The sequence below is a fragment of the Telopea speciosissima genome, chromosome 6, assembly GCF_018873765.1.
Source record: "Telopea speciosissima isolate NSW1024214 ecotype Mountain lineage chromosome 6, Tspe_v1, whole genome shotgun sequence".
Lineage (NCBI taxonomy): Eukaryota > Viridiplantae > Streptophyta > Magnoliopsida > Proteales > Proteaceae > Telopea > Telopea speciosissima.
The window spans coordinates 11773279-11795171 of NC_057921.1; positions in this window are offsets into that span (position 1 = coordinate 11773279).

Below are 21893 nucleotides of genomic sequence, written 5' to 3' on the forward strand. Positions count from 1 at the left end.
AAACCCTGGGTGCAAGCAAGGGCTGCACAGACCTAACCCTAGGTAATCACAGCCATGAAACCCTGATTTGCATCCATTTCCAGCCTTGCATATGACTGGAATTGAATTCCAAGATTGAGAAAAACCCTATGATACTATTCACTGGGTTGTCTGGGTAGCCATTGGCAGCCTGATGGTGGGCCCAATGGAGGATCCATTAGGATCAAATTGAAGGTCATCCTAAGGGCTACCTAACCCCCCCTGACATGCAGAGGATCAAGTCTGACCTCAGCCTTGTCGGCCCAACCTTGGGAACTCAATCCAAATGTCGATTGCAGCCTCTGGACGATGCACTAGGGGATGCAAACATCGCCCAGAGCCATCGCCCAGTGAATGGAAAGTTGTTGTATTGCTGATCTGACTTTGGGGAAACTCACCCTTTGGCTTTTGGACACTGTGGGAGGTTAGGAAATGACCAAAAAGCCCTTCCCCACATCTATTTATGATCAAGGAATACTTTGGAACCCTAGTGGGCCCCGCAGGTGAAGGAAACCCTGCTGTGCTTGGTCTTGCAGTATAGGCAAGCTGTGGACAGCACTGTGGACCTGATCTGACCTAGGGTCAAGTACAACTATTGAAAATGACCATATTACCCTTGTGTCACTGACACTGGATAATGCACCGGGACATGATCTAAGACCCAGAGCAAGGCCCAGTGATCCCAAATGAGTACCAATCAAGCACCGGGTCAGCCTAGTAAGCTTAGGTTAACCCTGGGAGTACCAGTGATAGGCTGAAAACTTAATATGACAACTTTTGATTTATATCTAGGAATTGATCTCGCGCCCGAGGTCAACAACTAAACTGCTGTTGGAACTGAGTTTGCAACCGAGTATTTAGAACCAAACTCAGGTGAGTGAATAATACTATCATATGTGCATGTGTAATTATGATGCTATGCCGGCTAATAAGAATTGAATTATATATGTTGTGTTATTTACTTCTGTTCAAATTACTCAAATCACCGTATAATGACTGTCTGTTGATCAACACTGTGAATTCTTATATGATGATTGTGATTGTTAGACTAGATGTCGTAGTTGGCTTGGAAATGAGGCTTATGGTAGCCCGTAGAATGGGATGCGGTTCACACCACCCGATTCATACGATGCCATATAGACATGGGGTTAGAGTTTCATCCCCCATGCTACGCACCCTTGCCAACAGGGGTTTAGGTGTTGGATGCCTGTGAGGGTGACCATATATATATGAGAAAAGAAATGAAAAGAAATGAAAGAACACCGGAAAGGTGAATGAAAAGAAATGAAAGAACACCGGTATGGTGAATATGGGCTGTAAGCCAAAGAAAAGAAAAGAGGAAAGAAATGGATTGTCCTACAGGTTAATCACAAAGGGCTGGTCGGGCTGACCTTGGTGACTGATGCGAGGGCTGACTGGTCCTCTCCGACAACTCAATGGGTGTATCGCAGGAAGGGGTTAGAAGCCCGCACCAGGGATACATGTATTGGGGATTGTAGTAGCATTGACCTGACTTAGTTGTATTGTTAGGTGGCTAATAAATAATTTGGACTTGCATATCATGTAGGGACATATGAACTGTGAATTGTGATTGCATATGCATGCATGATTGATGTTATTTGCTCACGAGCTCAGTGGGGCTCACACTCTGTTATGCATTATTTTTCTTGGATGATTTTGCAGATAGATGCCAGTGTGGCCTGGAGGGTTATCTCGAGGAGGAGAGTCCTGGTTGTTATGATGATATTGGAGTGGACCCCAATGGAGGTCATACCGATCCTGCGTACTTTCTCGGTGGTCATTGATGAAGACCGTTGAGAAGTGCTTCCGATGCTTTTTGTTTTGGGGACTCCTTTTTGTTTTTGCTAGGAGTTCATCCTCGTTCTGACTGTGGACCGATTGTAGTTTTTACTTTCTTTTCTTTTGGGGTTGAGTATGCTTACCCTGTATATATATGTGTATATAGTAGTTTTAGCTTTGGTCCTGTCAGCTTTGTTTTCTACTTTGTGGGTGGATGGGAAATGTAACAAAACAAACTTACTTATGTATATATTATCATCATTTTCCCGTATCGCTATGCTTCCTTTTATTATTGAAATTGTAGTTATTTGCAGCACTCTGATCTTGCCCTTGGGAAAGTAAATGAATGTGGTTCCGTGAATGTAAGCACTGCTTCTAGATCCATGGGATTTGGTGGATTTTCATTATGCAATTCGGGTCACCTACCCAATCCTCCTAGGGGTGGTTTGGGGTGTGACAGAGCTTGGTATCAGAACGTGAGGCTCTTCTTACATTCATGGAGTACATACTAGGACTAATAAGCATGAAATAATAAAATATGTAATAATTAAAAGTTACAGGGGAGGTAGTTGTAATTAAATAAAAAATGCATAAATTTTATTAAATAAAAGATAACTGTGGCCAAGCCACTACATAAGTTTCATTGGTAAACTGAAAATTTAATGATTACATAGCTTAAAGAATAAAAAAAAAAAAAAACACTAAACTAAGTACAACTCAAAAAAAAAAAAAAAGGTACATAAGCATAATGGAAGGAAAATAGTCTGAAACACGTAGTATGGACTGGCAGGAGTTGATCAAGAACTACTCGGTGGGAGGTAAGTCATCTGGAGGAGGCTATGTCTGGCGAGAGTTAACCCCGTAGAATCTATCCCAGAAATCTAGTCGCTGCTTAACCGATCTCACTCTACTCCCCAAGGAAGCGAAGCCCTGGTCCATCCGAGTCGCCAAGCTAGAAAGCTGGGTACCGAGGCTCTGGAAATGTGTCATCATCTGCGCCCAATCAGAAGGCCCTGGTACCTGAGAACTAGTAGCACCAATTGCCTCATAGGAAGGTAAGTCAGTAAACTTAGTGCTAAAGCCCTCGAAGTCACCCTGACCCATGCCCTGCTCCTCTGCATGTAAGCCCTGGGTGTCTCCCTCAATGTCACCCTGCTCCACCCCCTGCTGCTCATCTCTAGTCATCATCTGTTCCTCACCCTCTGGTAGATCCTCTCCAAGCACTTTCATCTTCAGAATAGAAGTCTTGTCAATAGGCCTGGATCAGTCTTTCTCAGCGTACTCACCCTCCAATGGAATCCCAAAGTAACGGAAGACTAAAGTGAGGAACTTCCCATAAGGAAGGTTCCCATCAGTTGGGTTCCTAGCATGGTAAAGCATTACCTGAAGCAATAAATACGGAAGGTTTATAACTGGACCTCCTTTCCCAGCTCCCAAGAGACAGTATGTGATGCACGCCCTCAGCATGGATATGCTGCCTCTGTTCCCACCCTTGGGATAAATGTTGTAGGTTACACACCTACTAATGACCCGAGTACTAGGTTTGTAAGAAGTTTCAGACCTAGGTGTGCTTTGTGACCCTGTCAATGCTCCTGGTCACTAGGAGATGAAGGAGGTACTATGGATGCCGAAGAATCCTCTGACTCAACCCGTAGTCGCTTCTGGGCTACCGATTTCCTAGCCTTACGGTGGCTTGTAGACATTTTCTACAAAAAGAGAAGAAAATAACATGGTTAGGACAAGAAAGTTGACAAAACCCTAACCTAAGCAAGAGGGCACAAAAAGAATTCAAAGAAAAGACAAAGTAACTAAGAAAACTCACCTAGGTACGTGTAGGTTCGTGATTGACTCGAGGAAATGCCAAGATTTGGTGTTGAGATGGTCCCCTCACCCTCCAAGTACTTCTCTAGGTGTTTAGAGAGGTTTAGAAGAAGTTAGAAGTCAAATGGGGCCCTCTCGGACATAAAAAGCCTGCGCCTGATTCTCTGGGCGATGGCACTGGGCGATGTGGCAACGCCCAGAGACATCGCCCAATGAGTGCAATTTTGCTGTTTTGGGCTATTTACATACAAGGACTTGAGATTTGATCATATTACCCTTAATGAACATAAAAATATGAACTTTCTCAGATGGTTTAGGAAAAAATAAATAAATAAAATAATATATAAAAAATATATATATAATGATACTAAGTGATTTTACACTAATCAAGTACAATTTTCTTAAACCCATAGGGGTGAAATTTCTTGATAAGGTTGAGTAAAACATATAAGGGCTTGGGAAGATTGTATGGATGTATCTACAATAAATATTTAGAATATATATAGAGATAAACATATGTGTAGATGTACTTATGGGATATGGTGTATATTACCTAATTACTACATGTTTGAATATTGTGATGTACAAACCGACTGGGGTGTTGCCATGAAAATCGGACATAGTTACTTAGGTATGTTGTAATACATATGCACCATGGGTGGGAAGTGTAGATCTTACCCAAATCGCAGACTAGGTCAACCAAGAATAGGTTGTCCAACCAATTAAAGTACTTAGATGATAGGGTACCTCGAGCCAGCCCAAGAGTTAGTATTAGTGATCCCAAGTCATTTAAATTTCAGTAGATATGTACTTAATTCTTTTAATTAAGTATGGCCTAATGCCTAGAACCATTTTCTATGACAGGACCTATTTTCTTGACCGAGGCTGGAGACCCCAGCTTCATGATCTATATTAGACATCTACAAGAGAGACTGAGACGGATACGATTAGTGTTGCCCCGAGCCAAGAACCGGTTGGACTTCTATTTAGCCATTGCTGCCATTAGTGGACCAAAAGAGCGAGAGTATTTTATGACCTTAGCTGAAGAGGTAAGAGACAACATAGAATTTCTGCTCGCGATGGAGTTTGTGACCGGGAAGAAGCTGGAGATGCTTGCCTGTTAGACCAAGTAAATAATTAAAAGTCTTTTATTTAAAAAAATAAAATTGAAATCTCTCATATAGTGCCATGCATAGTATATTGATACATAAAATGCATAAGAAAGTGAAACATAATGCACTCAATAAGACACATCACATAATAAACCAAGACAATGTAATCTAACAATCCACCTTACTGGTGTGACTCATGAAACTCATTGGAACTGTGGACTAGATTTGTACCTGCCCTAGTTAGAAAATAATTGTTGATCCATATGGATGATATTGGAATATTGAACACGCTCCTCTTTTCGGAGAAGCAATAATGGTTAACACCAGAAGAGGTTCTCGTGGTGGTCGCAAAGGAAAACAACCTCAAGTTGTACCATAGGTTGAACTGCCTAACGGAACTGAGGCCCAAAACTCTGAGGCATCGGCTGCTTCATCAGAAGCACCAGTGGCTACACAAGCCACTACTGCTGTACCTCAGCCAAATATGGCAGCTAGTGACGTGACTGCATTCATGACCACTATGATGCGGACCATGTAACAACAACAAGAATTGCTTGGTCAGATGTCCACACAGTTTGCAACCATGATGCACGAATTCGCTGCACCACCACCACCACCCAATCAACCTGTACTATTTTCACCACCCGTGCCTCAACATTTAACGGAGAACTCTACCGCCAAGGTTATGGAAAGATTTAAGAAACTTCAACCGCCAACATTTTCCAAAATAACTTCTGAAGCAATGCAGCCGGAATGATGGATCAGTGCCTTAGAGAAGGCATTTGAAGTACTTAAGTGCACGGACGCATAAAAGATTATATGTGCAGGATATCAGTTGCAGAGTGAAGCTGAAGCTTGGTGGAAAGCTACAAACCCTAATTTGGAAGGCACTCATCCGAATCCCACGTGGGAGCAGTCTAAAGATGTTTTCTTCAAGAACTACTTTCCAGAGAGTTTCAGGGATAGGAAAGAAGTAGAATTCATCACACTGGTGCAAGGAACCAAGTCGGTGCTAGATTATCAACAGCGATTTGAGGACTTGTTCCATTTTGCTCCAGAGCACCTGAAAGGGGAAGTTAGTAAGGCGAAGAAATTTGAGAAAGGACTCAAGACTGAGATCAGATCAGTGTTGTCAATCATGGACATTAGGGATTATGCTCAGATTGTTGACAAGGCGAAAACCATGGAAGATAGATTTAAGGAGAAAGAGAAAGAGAAAGCTGTGACATCGTCCGTGGACAAAAGGCCAAACAATTTCCAGACCTATGCCTGGGCAAATAAAGTTTACCACAGAACCAATTCAGGCTCCGTCTCGACTCTGTATCATAGGCCTAATGTGGGTTAGAACCCTTTTCGCCCCACATTCAACCGACCTACTCAACCTACGATGAGCCAAGAGACAACAGCAGCTTCGCCAACCCGACCAGCAACAAGTCAGGTGAGCCAAGCCTCAACACCTGCTGCTCCACCCTTTAAGTGTTACCAGTGCAATAAGGAAGGGCATATGGCCAGAGATTATAGAATGTGTGGGTACAACAACAACTTGCAGAATCAGCCCTACGCTAGGACTTTCCAGCCACAGGACAATCGGACGCGAGGAAAGGTGTTTACGATGACGAATGAAAAATCTGAGGCGAATCCCAAAGTATTAACAGGTAAGTTGTTGAACACTACTAACTTCTAGGGACTAATTGGCTTACTATATGTAACCTAAAAATTACCTACAAACCCTAGGTACCCTGAATGTCTCAACCATACCCGCACCAGTACTATTTGACTCAAGCGCGACCCACTCTTTCATCTCCTCGACCTTCGCAAGTAAGATGAAAGATCAGCCAAGAGACAATGGGCATGAGCTAGTAGTCAGCACACCAACAGGGAGTGTCATGAACTTGAAGAAGGTCTACAACCCTTGTCAGATTGAAATTTGTTGGAAGAAACTAACTGCACGATTGATAAAGATGGATATAAATGATTTTGACGTAATCCTAGGCATGGACTGGTTGTCGGCCTATGGTGCAAACGTCTTGTGTGCGGAGAAGAAGATAAGGTTCAACTTGAAGGATGGGTTAACTTTCACCTATCAAAGTGAACCCAAGAAGAAACCTAGGAGAATAACTTTGTCAGCCCTCTAGGCGCGAAAGTTGCTTGACGATGGATGCCTAGGCTTTTTTACCACAGTAATAGACATGAAGGCAAAGATAAAACCATTGGAGGAACTAGATGTCGTTAGAGAATTTTTGGATGTCTTTCCAGAAGATCTGACGCAGCTATCGCCTGACCGTGACATAGAATTTGAGATCGATTTAATTCCTGGTGCAGCACCGGTATCCAAGGCACCATACCGGATGGTGCCAATCGAACTGAAAGAGTTGCAGGTTCAACTTCAAGACCTACTGAAGAATGGATTTATGCGACCCAGTGTGTCACCCTGGGGAGCACCTGTGTTGTTTGTTAAGAAGAAAGATGGGAGTATGCGGTTGTGTATCGACTACCACGAGTTGAATAACCTAACTATCAAGAATCGATATTTACTGCCGCGTATCAATGACCTATTCGATCAGTTACAAGGAGCACGAGTTTTCTCCAAAATCGATCTTAGTTCGGGATACCATCAATGGAAGATCAAGAGCGATGATATCCATAAGACGATGTTCCAAACTTGATACGAGCATTACGAATTTCTGGTTTTGTGGTTTGGGTTGACCAACGCCCCAGCAGCATTCATGGACATGATGACTAGAGTATTCCATGACGTGCTGGATAAATTTGTCATAGTATTCATTGACGACATCCTGGTATACTCTAAGGATGAGGAAGAACACGCGCGACACCTTACTTTCGTGTTGCAGCGGTTGCGAGAACACCAGCTTTTTGCCAAATTCAAAAAATGTGAATTTTGGCTTCACCAGATTGGATTCTTGGGACACATCGTCACCAAGGATGGCATTAAAGTAGACCCGGATAAGGTGAAAGCGGTTCTTGAATGGGAAACTCCGAAGAGTGCCACTAATATACGAAGTTTCTTAGGACTAGTCAGATATTACCGACGATTTATTGAGAATTTCTCACAGATTTTGGCACCTATGACAAAACTTACAAGGAAGGGAGCCAAATTTGAATGGAATGAAGCATGTGAGAAAAGTTTTCAAGAATTGAAGAACCGTTTGGTAACAGCTCCAGTTCTGACCATTCCAGACGGAACCGGAGGAATGGTAGTATATACCGACGCATCCAGGATAGGATTGGGTGGCATCTTGATGCAGAAAGGAAAAGTTGTCACCTACGCTTCCAGGCAGTTGAAGGAACACGAGAAGAATTACCCCACTTATGATTTGGAGTTGGCAGCGGTAGTCTTCGCGTTAAAAATCTGGTGACATTACCTATATGGTGAAAAGAGCAAAATCTTCAGCGATCACAAAAGTCTGAAGTATTTCTTCACCCAAAAGGAGCTGAATATGAGACAGAGGCGGTGGTTGGAATTGGTGAAAGACTATGATTGTGAAATCCAATACCACCCTGGCAAGGCCAACGTTGTTGCAGATGCATTAAGCAGGAAATCTCAGACTGCAACCCTCGCATCCTTAGTCGTAAGTGAACAACTGGTAGAGGAAGCTCAGAAATTTGATCTGGATCTCGTGATTGAAGGGACGTCCATGCAATTAGTAGCTATGAACCTGCAGCCGTCGATACGAGAAGAAGTAATTACAAAGCAACCATTAGATCCTGAGCTAGCCAAGATAATTTGGGAAGTACAACATGGTGTCCATAAGGACCAAGATTTTTCCTTGGCCCATGATGGTGCATTGAAGTTTCGAGATAGACTGTGCGCACCTGATGATTATGATGTCCAAGATCGAATTCTTAAAGAGGCACATAACTCACCCTACATAATCTACCCCGGAAGTTCAAAAATGTACAAAGATTTGAAGAAGTATTACTGGTGGATGGGAATGAAAGAGACCATAGCAATATACGTGTCCAAGTGCCTCACCTGTCAATAGATAAAAGCAGAGAGACACTGACCGTATGGATTGTTGCAGCCACTTCCCATACCTAAGTGGAAGTGGGAAAGAATTACTATGGATTTTGTGACAAATCTGCCCAACATAGGAAAGGCATGAATGCAATTTGGGTGATTGTAGACGGACTAACAAAGGCGGCACACTTCATACCGATCAAGATAAGTTACCCAATGGAGAAGCTTGCCCGTATATATATTGAAAACATAGTTCGGTTACACGGCGTGCCTGTCAGTATTGTGTCTGACAAAGATCCTCGGTTCACCTCAAGGTTTTGGAGAAGTTTGCAAAAGGCATTGGGATCTCAACTAAATCTTAGCACAGCTTTCCATCCGCAGACAGACGGACAATCTGAAAGAACTATTCAGACTCTGGAGGACATGCTCCGAGCCTGTGTTTTGGAAATGAATGATAGATGGGATGCTCACATACCTCTGGTGGAATTTGCATACAATAATAACTATCACTCCATCATTGGCATGGCACCAATCGAAGCATTGTATGGACGAAAATGTAGAACTTCGTTATATTGGGATGAGGTTGGCGAGTGAAAATATCTCGGACCTGAGATGATACAAGCGACCTGCGATAAGGTGGATGTTATAAGAGAGAAGATCAAGGCAGCCCAGTCAAGACAGAAAAGTTATGCGGATAACCGAAGGAAGGATATTGAGTTTGAAGTTGGAGAAAAAGTATTCCTTCGAGTATCTCAACCTAAAGGATTGCTACGATTTAACAAGAAAGGCAAATTGAGCCTAAGATTCATTGGTCCTTATGAAATACTTAATAAAGTGGGACCCATAGCATACCGACTAGCGTTACCACCATCATTGTTAGGCATCCACGATGTTTTCCATGTGTCAATGTTGAGAAAGTATGTTAACAACCCGACACATATTTTATCAATTGAACTTGAACAGTTGGATCTAGATATGACCTACGAGGAACAACCCACGGAGATATTGGACAGAGAGCAGTATAACCTCCGTAACCACACCATCGCTTTTGTAAAGGTTCGATGGGGAAACAATCCGGTGGAAGAAGCTTCATGGGAATGTGAGGATGAAATAAAAGAAAAATATCCTCAACTCTTCGAAATGCAAGGTAAGCAAATTTTGAGGATGAAATTTTTGTAAGGTGGGGAGAAATGTCAAACCCTGCCCCTGGCTGACTGGAAATTTTGATTAAAGGACAGGAACCCCTAATCAGGCAAACAGGATCACTGTGGAGCATCACCCCAGTGACTTGGATTGTTGAAGAAACCATGTGTGGATCATCCTACATGTCTGTCAGTAGGTGGAAAGCAGACCCCTGCAAATGTACAGCTCATTGCCTGATATATGGTTTGGATCCCAGGTAATCTCTCTCCTCCTTATAATGGTGGGACCCACCTTTGTAAAGTGTGTAAAATCTCCTATGGGGCATGTGGGGACAATACCCTGACAAAGAGTCAAACCCCTGTGCAAGCCCATTGAATTTCAGCTTGCTAGAATTCTTTGGGCGATGCAGCAAGGCCTAGTGACATCGCCCTGTGGGTATTTTTTATTATTTTATTAGATTTTAATTATGGGGACCACCCAACATGGACATGGGCACCCTCCATGGATAGAGGGAAGTTTGAGGGACCACCTCATACCCTTGGTTCACTATGGACCCCACCAGTGTGCCCAGAATCAGTCAGAATCAATTTAAAAACTGATTTTCAGAAGGGGCCTTCACAACCAAACAAGCCTCAGTGAAGGCTGGGCCAATAAATAGAAGGGTCTTGAGCTCATTTAGAGCTCTCATTTCTGCTGGAACTGTGAGGAGAGAAAGGAGAGAAAAAGGAGAGAAAGAAGAGGAAGGAGAAGAAGAAAGAAGAAGGAAGAAGGAAGGGGATTGCTTGCAGCCTTGCAACCAAGCTAAAACCGAGTTCTCTCAGCCATCTCAGGTATAAACCCGTATACCTATACTTGCTGTCCCCATCTCTTCTCTGTGTTTACTGTGTTTTTGCTCCCTGGGCAGCCCTGAACAGCTAGGGTTTGCCCAGAACAACTCCAGATCTGCCATGCAAGCTTTGTGCATGGAAGATCTGTGATCTAGGTGTGATTTTAGTGGGCTGATATGCTGTTTATGGGAATCGAAACTGACTGTGCATAGCTGCACTGCCAGATTGCCCTATTGCTCTATGATTTGGAACCCTGGGTGCAAGCTAGGGCTGCACAGACCTAACCCTAGGTAATCACAGCCATGAAACCCTGTTTTGCATCCATTTCCAGCCTTGCATGTGGCTGGAATTGAATTCCAAGATTGAGAAAAACCCTGTGATACTATTCATTGGGTTGTCTGGGTAGCCATTGGCAGCCTGATGGTGGGCCCAGTGGGGGATCCATTAGGATCAAATTGAAGGTCATTCCAGGGGCTACCTAACCCCCCTGACATACAGCGGATCAAGTCTGACCTCAGCCCTGTGGGCCCGACCTTGGGAACTCAGCCCAAATGTTGATTGTAGCCTTTGGGCGATGCAGACATCGCCCAGTGAATGGAAAGTTGTTGTATTGCTTATCTGACTTTGGGGAAGCTCACCCTTTGGCTTTTGGACACTGTGGGAGGTTGGGAAATAACCAAAAAGCCCTTCCCCACATCTATTTATGATCAAGGAATACTTTGGAATCCTAGTGGGCACCGCAGGTCAAGGAAACCCTGCTGTGCTTGGTCCTGCAACATAGGCAAGCTGTGGACAGCACTGTGGACCTGATCTGACCTAGGGTTAGGTACAACTATTGAAAATGACCATATTACCCTTATGCCACTGACACTGGATAATGCACCGGGACATGATCTAAGACCCAGAGCAAGGCCTAATGATCCCCAATGAGTACCAATCAAGCACCGGGTCAACCCAGTAAGCTTAGGTTAACCCTAGAAGTACCAGTGATAGGCTGAAAACTTAATATGACAACTTTTGATTTATACCTAGGAATTGATCCCGCGCTCGAGGTCAACAACCAGACTGCTGTTGGAACTGAGTTTGCAACCGAGTATTTAGAATGATACTCAGGTGAGTGAATAATACTATCATATGTGCATGTGTAATTATGATGCTATGCCGGCTAATAAGAATTAAATTATATACGCTGTGTTATTTACTTCTGTTTAAATTACTCAAATCATAGTATAATGACTGTCTGGTGATTATCACTATGAATTCTTATATGATGATTATGATTGTTAGACTAGATGACGTAGTCGGCTTGGAAATGAGGCATGTGGTAGCCCGTAGAATGGGATGCGGTTGACACCACCCGATTCATACGATGCCATATAGACATGGGGTTAGAGTTTCATCACCCGTGCTATGCACCCTTGCCAACAGGGGCTTAGGTGCTGGATGCCTATGAGGATGACCATATGTATATGAGAAAAGAAATGAAAAGAAATGAAAGAACACCGGAATGGTGAATGAAAAGAAATGAAAGAACATTGGAATGGTGAATATGGGTTGTAAGCCAAAGAAAAGAAAAGAGGAAAGAAATGGATTGCCCTATAGGTTAATCACAGAGGGCTGGTCGGGCTAACCTTGGTGACTGATGCGGGGGCTGACTGGTCCTCTCCGACAACTCAATGGGTGTATCGCGGGAAGGGGTTAGAAGCCCGCACCAGGGATACATGTATTGGGGATTGTAGTAGCACTGACCTGACTTAGTTGTATTGTTAGGTGGCTAATAAATAATTTGGACTTGCATATCATGTAGGGACATATGAACTGTGAATTGTGATTGCATATGCATGCATGATTGATGTTATTTTCTCACGAGCTCCGTGGGGCTCACACTCTGTTATACATTGTTTTTCTTAGATGATTTTGCAGATAGATGCCAGTGTGGCCTGGAGGGTTATCTCGAGGAGGAGAGTCCTGGTTGTTACGATGATATTGGTGTGGACCTCGACGGAGGTCATACCAATCTTGCGTACTTTCTCGGTGGTCATTGACGAAGACCGTTGAGAAGTGCTTCTGATGCTTTTTGTTTTGGGGACTCCTTTTTGTTTTGCTTGGAGTTCATCCCCGTTCTGACTGTGGACCGGTTGTAGTTTTTACTTTCTTTTCTTTTGGGGTTAAGTATGCTCACCCTGTATATATATGTGTATATAGTAGTTTTAGCTTTGGTTCTGTCAGCTTTGTTTTCTACTTTGTGGGTGGATGAGAAATGTAACAAAACAAACTTACATATGTATATATTATCAACATTTCCCCGTATCGCTATGTTTCCTTTTATTATTGAAATTGTAGTTATCCGCAGCACTCTAATCTTGCCCTTGGTAAAGTGAATGAATGTGGTTCCGTGAATGTAAGCACTACTTCTAGATCCTTGGGATTTGGCGGATTTTTGTTATGCAATTCGGGTCACCTACCCAATCCTCCTAGGGGGTGGTTCGGGGTGTGACAGTAATGGCTTTGAGCGATGCTCAATTTGAAAGGCATACTGACCGAATTTTTCTTTGGGGACATATGATGAGATGGCATTGTGACCAAATGATGAGATGGCATCGCGACCAAACGATGAGATGGCATCACAACCAAACGATTAGATGGCATCGTGACCGAACGATGAGATGGCTTCGACTGAGAAGTTTTTTTTTTCTTACCTGTGTGATACTTGGCTATTTATAGGGTCCAAATCATAGATCATCATAGGCTTTTGTCGATGTAAGATCGTCATTCCGATCTATGAAATGCATAGGTGGAGCTCTAACAGTGAAGACACCTGTCCTAGAGGGTCACACCGAGCGCATGACCCTAACTCACACGAAATGCCTGACGTGGATGAAGTGATCTAATCCTTGCTCTGCGGGCCAACTGATGGGTGCTAGAAGGTCAGCTATGCCACGGTAATCCCGACCCGATGTCCACTTATAGTTTTATATGAGTTGTCTCATTGTAACGACCTGTTTTGGTCCAGTCCTCAGCGGTTCAGATCGGCTTGGCTTGTCCGACCTTTGTGGAAGCCCCATGTCAGTGCGCTATTGTCCAGGTAGAAATGGGTATATCAAATGCTCCCTACTCGTTCAATTCAGTAATGATCTAAGCGAGTTTTAATGCTAACATTCCTCGCCCATTTTTTTTTTTACGCGTGTCGGGCCATGCTTCCACAGAAACTTCTCATAGGGTCTTCTCGGGTAGAGTGTCACCGCCAAGCCAAGTGTCGGAGCATCATGATTAAGCCTCGGGTAATTGAAATGCCCCCAATCGTGTCCGTCCATCGCATCGGTTGCTGCCCGTTGGATCGCCGCTTCTTCTGGCTATAAATAGGAGAGCATTAAACTTTGTTTTCTCATTTGTTTCTTACTTTTAAAGGTCACACTACTGTCTAGGTCGGTGACATTCCTTGAGTTCGGATTATTTCTTAGGTCGGCATTTTATCTTTTTGCTTCGAGAAGTATCTTTGATCAAATCGGCCAAAAGTAAGTTTTTCTTTTACCCATGGCTCATAGTGGTAGTGAGTATAAATTACTTGAGGTGAATGGTTCCATAGAGGGCTTTAGCTAAGGCTCCGACCCTGTCACGCCAAGTAGTCTTAACGCCGAAGAACTCCTCAATTCGACTTTCGACGATCTTGACAATGTTCTCCCTGATCAGGATGTGGCGGTGGGACCCGATCGTGAGATCCATAAACTACTAGTCGCTCATCCCAATTTGGGGAGACGAGTCCAGAATGCAGGTCCTACCGCTAAGGTGGACAAGGCCAAAGAAGTAGAAATTATGGCCACGGACAGCCAGGGTTCAATTGATCATGGGGGTCAAGATCAGGTCATCCAAGGAGGTCAGGTCAGTACTGACGAGGAGGACGATGAAGATGAAGATGATGACGATGATGATGACAGCAACAAGTCCAGGTCGGACGAGTAGGAAGAGAGCGTATATAATGTGTCCAGCATTCTAGTTAAATCTGACCTAGCTCGGATAAGGAAAAAATACAGAATTCCAGATTAGGTCGTCTTGAGAGTTCCATCCAGGGAAGATATGGCATGCCACACCCAGAGTACCTGGGTCAGTCTTTATAAAATGACCTTTTTTAATGGGGCTGAGGCTTCCTGTCCTGGATCTCGTCAGGGAGATATTTAATCACTGGCTTTTGACCCCCTGCCGGCTTATTCCGAACTCCTAGAGAATTATCCTCGATTTTTATTTGTTTTTCAAGAGGATCAGTTGTGAGCCGACCTTACCTCTATTTTCTTTTTATTTTATGTTATAGAAATGTAGTTTGGATGGGTGGCACTACTTTACCCGATGTAATTTGTGCAAGAATAAAAAGGGGGTCAAGCTCTTTATGGCTATGCCCAGTTTGGTTAAGAAGTGGAAAGATCGGTTCTTTTATGCCGACATTCCCGGGTCACCCTTCAGGTCGGAGTGGCTCGACATTAAATTGAAAATTGTGAACAAGCCAATTCCCTTAAATGATAAGGAGGAGAAAGCTGTTACCCGGGCCGCTAAGGCAAAGAAGTTTGATGTCAGGAAGTTGAACTCTGACGATTTCCTAAGGGAAATGAATTTGGGTGAGTTGAGTTAGCCCGGCTCAGCCCTTAGTTTCCTAGGTCGGTTCTAACCCTTTTTCTTTTCGTTCTCTCTTTGCCTTCAAGTTAGATAAGGAGAATCTCGCCCGACCCGCTCTCGAGAAGAAAAGGAAGTCGATGGAGGAAAAGGAGTCCCGGAAGAGGGGTGATTCGAGCCAAGGTGCCACCCCGACCAACCTTAAAGATAAAGGGAAGGCAGGTGTGATGGTTCCCCCAAACTGCAAAAGGGCAGTTCGAGGTTGCCCCCCCAAATAGCGATTGTCATCATAGACAAGGATGATGTGCTCAACAGAGACGAGCGAGGAGGGAAGGATATGAAGAGGAAAAGGGAAGAGATTCCCTCATTGCCCATGAAGCAAAATGAATGGGAGAAAACAAAAGTGTATCCCAAGGAAAAAGGGAAGAAGGTGATGGAGACCAGGACGAAGGAGAAGGACCCCGGTCCGAACTACATGATTCGGTGGAATTTGAAGGTCAACAACTCGACGATGGATGATGCCGTTGTTGCCAGAGAATGGGTTTCCAAATGCCGACTTCCTCGGGACCAGGACGGCCTAAAGGACCTTTCTAACAGGGGCTTTTCCACAGAATACTACAAGTGTCTGAGCACAGTGGGTTCTCTCCTTTGCTTTTTTTCCCTCTCTTCTTTTTTTATATATATCAAAACATTCTTATTTCTTCTATTATTTTTTAGGGTTTTGCGTACACGGCCAAGGCCGGCTTTCGTCTGGAAAATCTTGCCCAAAGACAATGGGAAAAAGAATCGTCTAAGTCCACCATCGCTGACTGTTTGAGTTAAAATAAAACCGCAAGCGTACGGGTCAATCGTAGCTACGGGTCGAACACGAGGAGATATACGCCACTCTATTTAACTAACTTAAAAGTATGCAAAATGAACCACATTAAAGTGTTAAATTAAACTAATTAAACTAACGAAAATCAATGCATCCTAACTCATAAGCATCTAACAAAATTAAGGGATTAAATCGGCGTCCTAACACATGAGCATCTAACCTATCAAACTAAAGCGAATTGAAAGGAATAAAAATGCAGCCACACATACAAACCACATAAAAAGAAATAAGGGAATAAAAATGCATCCATAAACCACAACCATATAAAATTAAAATAAAAGAAATAGAGGGGGAAGAAGAAGAAGATAGAGAGAGATAGAGGAGATGGAGAATGAGATTGAGAGTTTAGATAGTAAAACCTGGATGTGCTTGCATGAATGTAAATGAAAAGCTTGAATACTTGCATAAACTTACCATGGCCTCCTCTTCTAAATCTTCAAGTCTTGTCATCAACTTAAGAACTTAGACTAGAAGGCTTAAAACCTAAACTAGAATTAAGAAATTACAACCCAATTGAAGACTTAAATTGAAATTAAAGCATAAACTAAACCTATTATAAGCATTAACTAAAAATTATAAAAGCAAACTAGAACTTAGAAAAGCCAAAAATCACAAATTAGAAGGAGAAGAAGAGAAAAAATTTCACTAAGTGAATGAGCAAATTTTTACAAGAGAGGTAGGGGGTATTATAGGTGGAATAGAGGAGAAGAGAGAAGATGGAAGTGTAGGAGAAATATTCCCTAAGAAAAGAGAATATTCTCTTCTCTTTCTTCTTTTACAATGCCTTGAATCCTAAGAAAAAAGAAAAAAAATAGAAAGAAGAAGAAGAGAAGATTGTTTACATAGACCTTCTATTTCTAGAAAAATAAACTTCCAATTTTAACAAGTGCTTCCTTTTCTTTGTAGATATCTTCTCCAAGCAATAAAATCAAAGCATCTTTGATTTTTCAACCTTCCATAGATGAGAAAATATAAATCTATCCCAAGTAGAATTTCAGAAGTGCCCTTGAGAAGTTGGAGGAGAGAGAGAGTAAGGGTGATGACTAGGATTCCTTCAAGAATAAATAAAATATCCATTCTGTCCTTCAGAAAACGTGGAGCATGGGGTGCTTATTTAGGTCTCACCATTGTGTTCCTTACGAAAAATCACACAAAATAGACCCAAATTTCATCCAATTCGGAGTTGGGGAGCCTAAGATATCTCAAGTTGAAGTTGGACTGTCCAGAGCCTTCCAAATGGAATCTTTCGGGTACAGTAAAGTAACTTCTGATAATTTCATTAAGGCTCCTAAAATCCGAACTTCCGTTTCATTTTGTCCCCATCCGACTATCAATAATTATAAATAAACCCCTGCAGACCATTTTCACGCGTCGTTACGGAAACGGCCATAACTTCTTCGTTTCAACTCGGAATTAAGTGCCGTTTGAACCATTACGAAGCTGACCCGATGGGCTATGCATCCATTTACACTTCTAAAAAGCTTAAAAACATCTCCTTAGCATCATCTCCTTCATTTTCACAAGAATTCACCTAAACCCTGAAAAGCACAAGAAAGCACCGAGTAACTCTGTCCAATGTGGTAAAATGTATAATTTATGCCCTAAAATTTCACACATAAATGTGCTCATCAGATTCCCCCACACTTGAACGTTACTTGTCCTCAAGTAAAGCAAAAACAAAAACTAACCTAGAATGCAGAAAATCCTAACTCACTTTCGTAGGAATCACGATTGCACTTAGCATGTGCAACAAGCCTTTAAACCCCTAGGTTACCCCTAGTGGACGAGTTGTGTCTCGTGGGTGTTTGCAGTGAATATACACCCAAAATTCAATTGTAAATAAATGCTGTAAATTTTAATCATGGTATAAGTAGGACAGTGCACATAATCCCAAAAAGTGTTCAACTAATGATCACGGAGCCAAAGGTTCCCCCACACTTGAATTTTATCACCCCACATCAATTCATGTAACAAGCATGCATCAAGTTCAAGGGATCTCCTCATATTTTCTGAACACTACTCATCTTCAAGTAAATCCCCCATAGCATCGATGGAACCAAAGACTTAGGCATTGAGTATTGTTGACCATACTTTTTTTTTTTTTCAGGCATTAAGGCAAAGTTTTTTTTCTTTCTCAACCACAAACTCTATTTCTACTCCACTACTGTTCTCTGAATGACATGGTGGAGCATACACCAGACACCCAAATACTTGGTAGCTTCGCTTTTTGCATATATCCATAAGACATTGAGACATTGATGCAAGAGTTTTTTTTTTTTTTTTTTTTTGAGTTTCCTTCCAAGGAATTTCGATCAAGTCACCCTGCTTCATGAGGCACAGTGCCCTGTCTAGTCCTAAGGAATTCCACTTTCTTTTCTGTTCCTTATTTTTTTTTCTTTTTCTTTTTTTTTTCAGTCACTTCCACTTTCATGCCTTGCCTTGCCACAAACAAATTGGTCTCAACTACTAGCCAAAAGATCAAAGGGGTCCATAAACACATAGAGGAATCTAACCATCACATGAAGTAGCACTCATATTTTCAAACTCAATCCCCATCACCGGATACAAACCAACTACCATCCTTGAAAAGGGATTTTTTTATTATTTTGCATGCTAGGAGGGCACCTAATTCCCTCTCACTCTCGCTTTGCAAATCGAAGAGACTTATGCACATACCCAAAAACTATCGCCACAATCAAAATTCATAAAATTCACAATTAAAGTCCAACACACCCCCCCCACACTTAATTCATGCAGTGTCCTCAATGCATGCAGAAAAGAAAGAATAAGGACAAGGTAGGGGATACATACCAGGATATCAGGGGTCAAGGTAAAGAGGCTCATGGAGATTCATGACCTCTTCGTCAACTGGAGTAGGCATCTCTATGTACGGCTTCAATCTTTGGCCATTGACCTTGAAAGTAGCTCCTGTACTTGGATTTAGGACTTCAACAGCCCCATGAGGATAAACTTTTTGAACAATATAGGGCCCATCCCATCTAGAACGCAGCTTACCTGGAAAGATATGCAAATGAGAATTGTACAACAAAACATTCTGGCCTACCTCAAAAGATTTTCTCAAAATGTGCCTATCATGGAAAGCCTTGGTTTTTTCCTTGTAAATTCGGGCATTCTCATATGCCTCATTCCTAAGCTCTTCCAACTCAGATAGTTGGAGTTTCCTATGGGCACCTGCAGTGCGTACGTCAAAGTTAAGCTTCTTGATAGCCCAAAAGGCCTTGTGCTCAATCTTTACAGGTAAGTGACATGCCTTTCCATACACCAGACGGTACGGAGATTGACCAAGATCAGTTTTGAAGGCTGTCCTATGGGCCCACAACGCATCTACCAATCGGTTAGACCAATCCTTGCGGTTCGGGTTGATGGTTTTCTCAAGAATTTGCTTGATCTGCCTATTTGAAACCTCAACCTGGCCACTGGTCTAGGGATGGTAGGGTGTGGCCAACTTATGGACGACACCATATTTTTTCATGAGGGCCTCAAAAGGCCGATTACAAAAATGCTTGCCCCGATCACTAATGAGAGCCCGGGGAGTACCAAAATGGGAGAAGATGTTCTCCTTCAGAAATTTCACAACCACCTTGTGGTCATTGGTCTTACAAGCAACTGCCTCAATCCATTTGGACACATAGTCTACAGCAAGTAATATGTACAGGTTACCAAAAGAGTTAGGGAAAGGCCCCATGAAATCAATACCCCATACATCAAACACCTCAACCACCAGAATTGGGTTGAGGGGCATCATATTTTTCTTAGTAAGACGCCCTAAGGATTGGCATGAAGAACATGCCCTGCAATAAGTAAAAGCGTCTTTAAACAGACTAGGCCAATAAAATCCACATTGTAAAACTTTGGCCGCAGTCTTATTAGGCCCAAAATGGCCTCCACAAGCCTGATCATGGCAAAAAGATAAGACAGATTGTTGCTCATGATCAGGGACACATCTCCGGATTACTTGATCCGGGCAGGTCTTAAAAAGATAAGGATCATCCCAAAAGAAATACTTAACTTGTGAAAAGAAATGATTCTTATCTTGGGTGGACCAATGTGCAGGTGTCACACCCGTAACCAGATAATTAACAATGTCAGCAAACCAAGGTTCACTAGACACTGCCATCAGATACTCATCAGGAAAATTCTCGTTGACTGGAGAATCAACAGTCAAGGAATTAGGCAGCCGGGATAGATGGTCTGCAACCAAATTTTCACACCCTTTCTTATCCCTAATTTCAAGATCAAATTCTTGTAACAAAAGGACCCACCTAATGAGACGAGCCTTGGCATCTTTCTTCTGCACAAGATATTTGATAGCTGCATGGTCAGTATAAACAATCACATGTGATCCAACTAAGTAGGGCCTAAACTTCTCTAAAGCAAACACAACAGCTAAAAATTCTTTCTCAGTGGTGGTATAATTAAGCTGTGCATCATTAAGAGTCCTACTTGCATAATAAATCACATGGGGCAATTTATTGATCCTTTGCCCAAGAACAGCCCCTATAGCAAAATCAGAGGCATCACACATAAGTTCAAATAAAACTGTCCAAATTGGAGCTTTAATAATGGGGGCTGAAGTCAACGCTCTTTTCAATTGCTCAAAACTATCATGACACTCAGAAGAGAAATCAAATGGGTAGTCCTTTGCCAAAATAGAGGTGAGAGGTCTAGCTATCTGGCTAAAGTCCTTGATGAATCTTCTATAAAAACCTGCATGGCCAAGAAAAGATCGAATGTCCTTCACACTCTTGGGTGGTGGTAAATTGGCTATAAGGTCCACCTTAGATCTATCAACCTTGATCCCTTCTTTGGACACAATGTGACCAAGAACTATACCTTGCTTTACCATGAAGTGGCACTTCTCCCAATTCAGGACCAAGTTCTTTTCTATGCATCTTTTAAGAACCAAAGAGAGATGATGCAAGCAATTAGAAAAAGTAGAGCCGTGAATAGAAAAATCATCCATAAACACCTCTAGGAAGTGCTCTATCATATCAGAAAAGATACTCATCATACACCTTTGGAATGTAGCAGGGGTATTGCAAAGCCCAAAAGGCATACGCTGATAAGCAAAGGTTCCATAAGGGCATGTGAAAGTGGTCTTGTGTTGGTCCTCTGGAGCAATAGGAATTTGGTTATAGCCTGCATAACCATCAAGAAAACAATAATATTCATGGCCAGCTAGTCTCTCTAACATCTGATCAATAAAAGGTAAGGGGAAGTGGTCCTTCCAAGTTGCTGCATTCAATTTCCTATAGTCAATGCACACTCTCCATCCTGTTTGGATACGGGTTGGAATCAATTCATTATTAGCATTCTCAACTACAGTGACTCCTCCGTTCTTAGGCACAACCTGCACAGGACTCACCCATTGGCTATCAGAAATAGGATAAATGATGCCATGATCCAAGCATTTTAGGATCTCTTTCTTGATTGCCTCTTTCATCACAGGATTAGCCCTCCTTTGGGGTTCCCTAGAAGGTGTGGAACTCTCCATCAGATGTATATGATGTTGAACAATGGAGGGGTTAATACCTTTGATGTCAGACATGGTCCAACCTATGGCTTCCTTATTGTCCTTTAGAAGCTTAATCAACTCTTCTTCCTGAATAGAAGTCAAATCAGAAGCAATAATAACAGGAAGAGTATGATCATGTCCTAAGAAGACATACTTGAGGTTGGAGGGCAATGCCTTC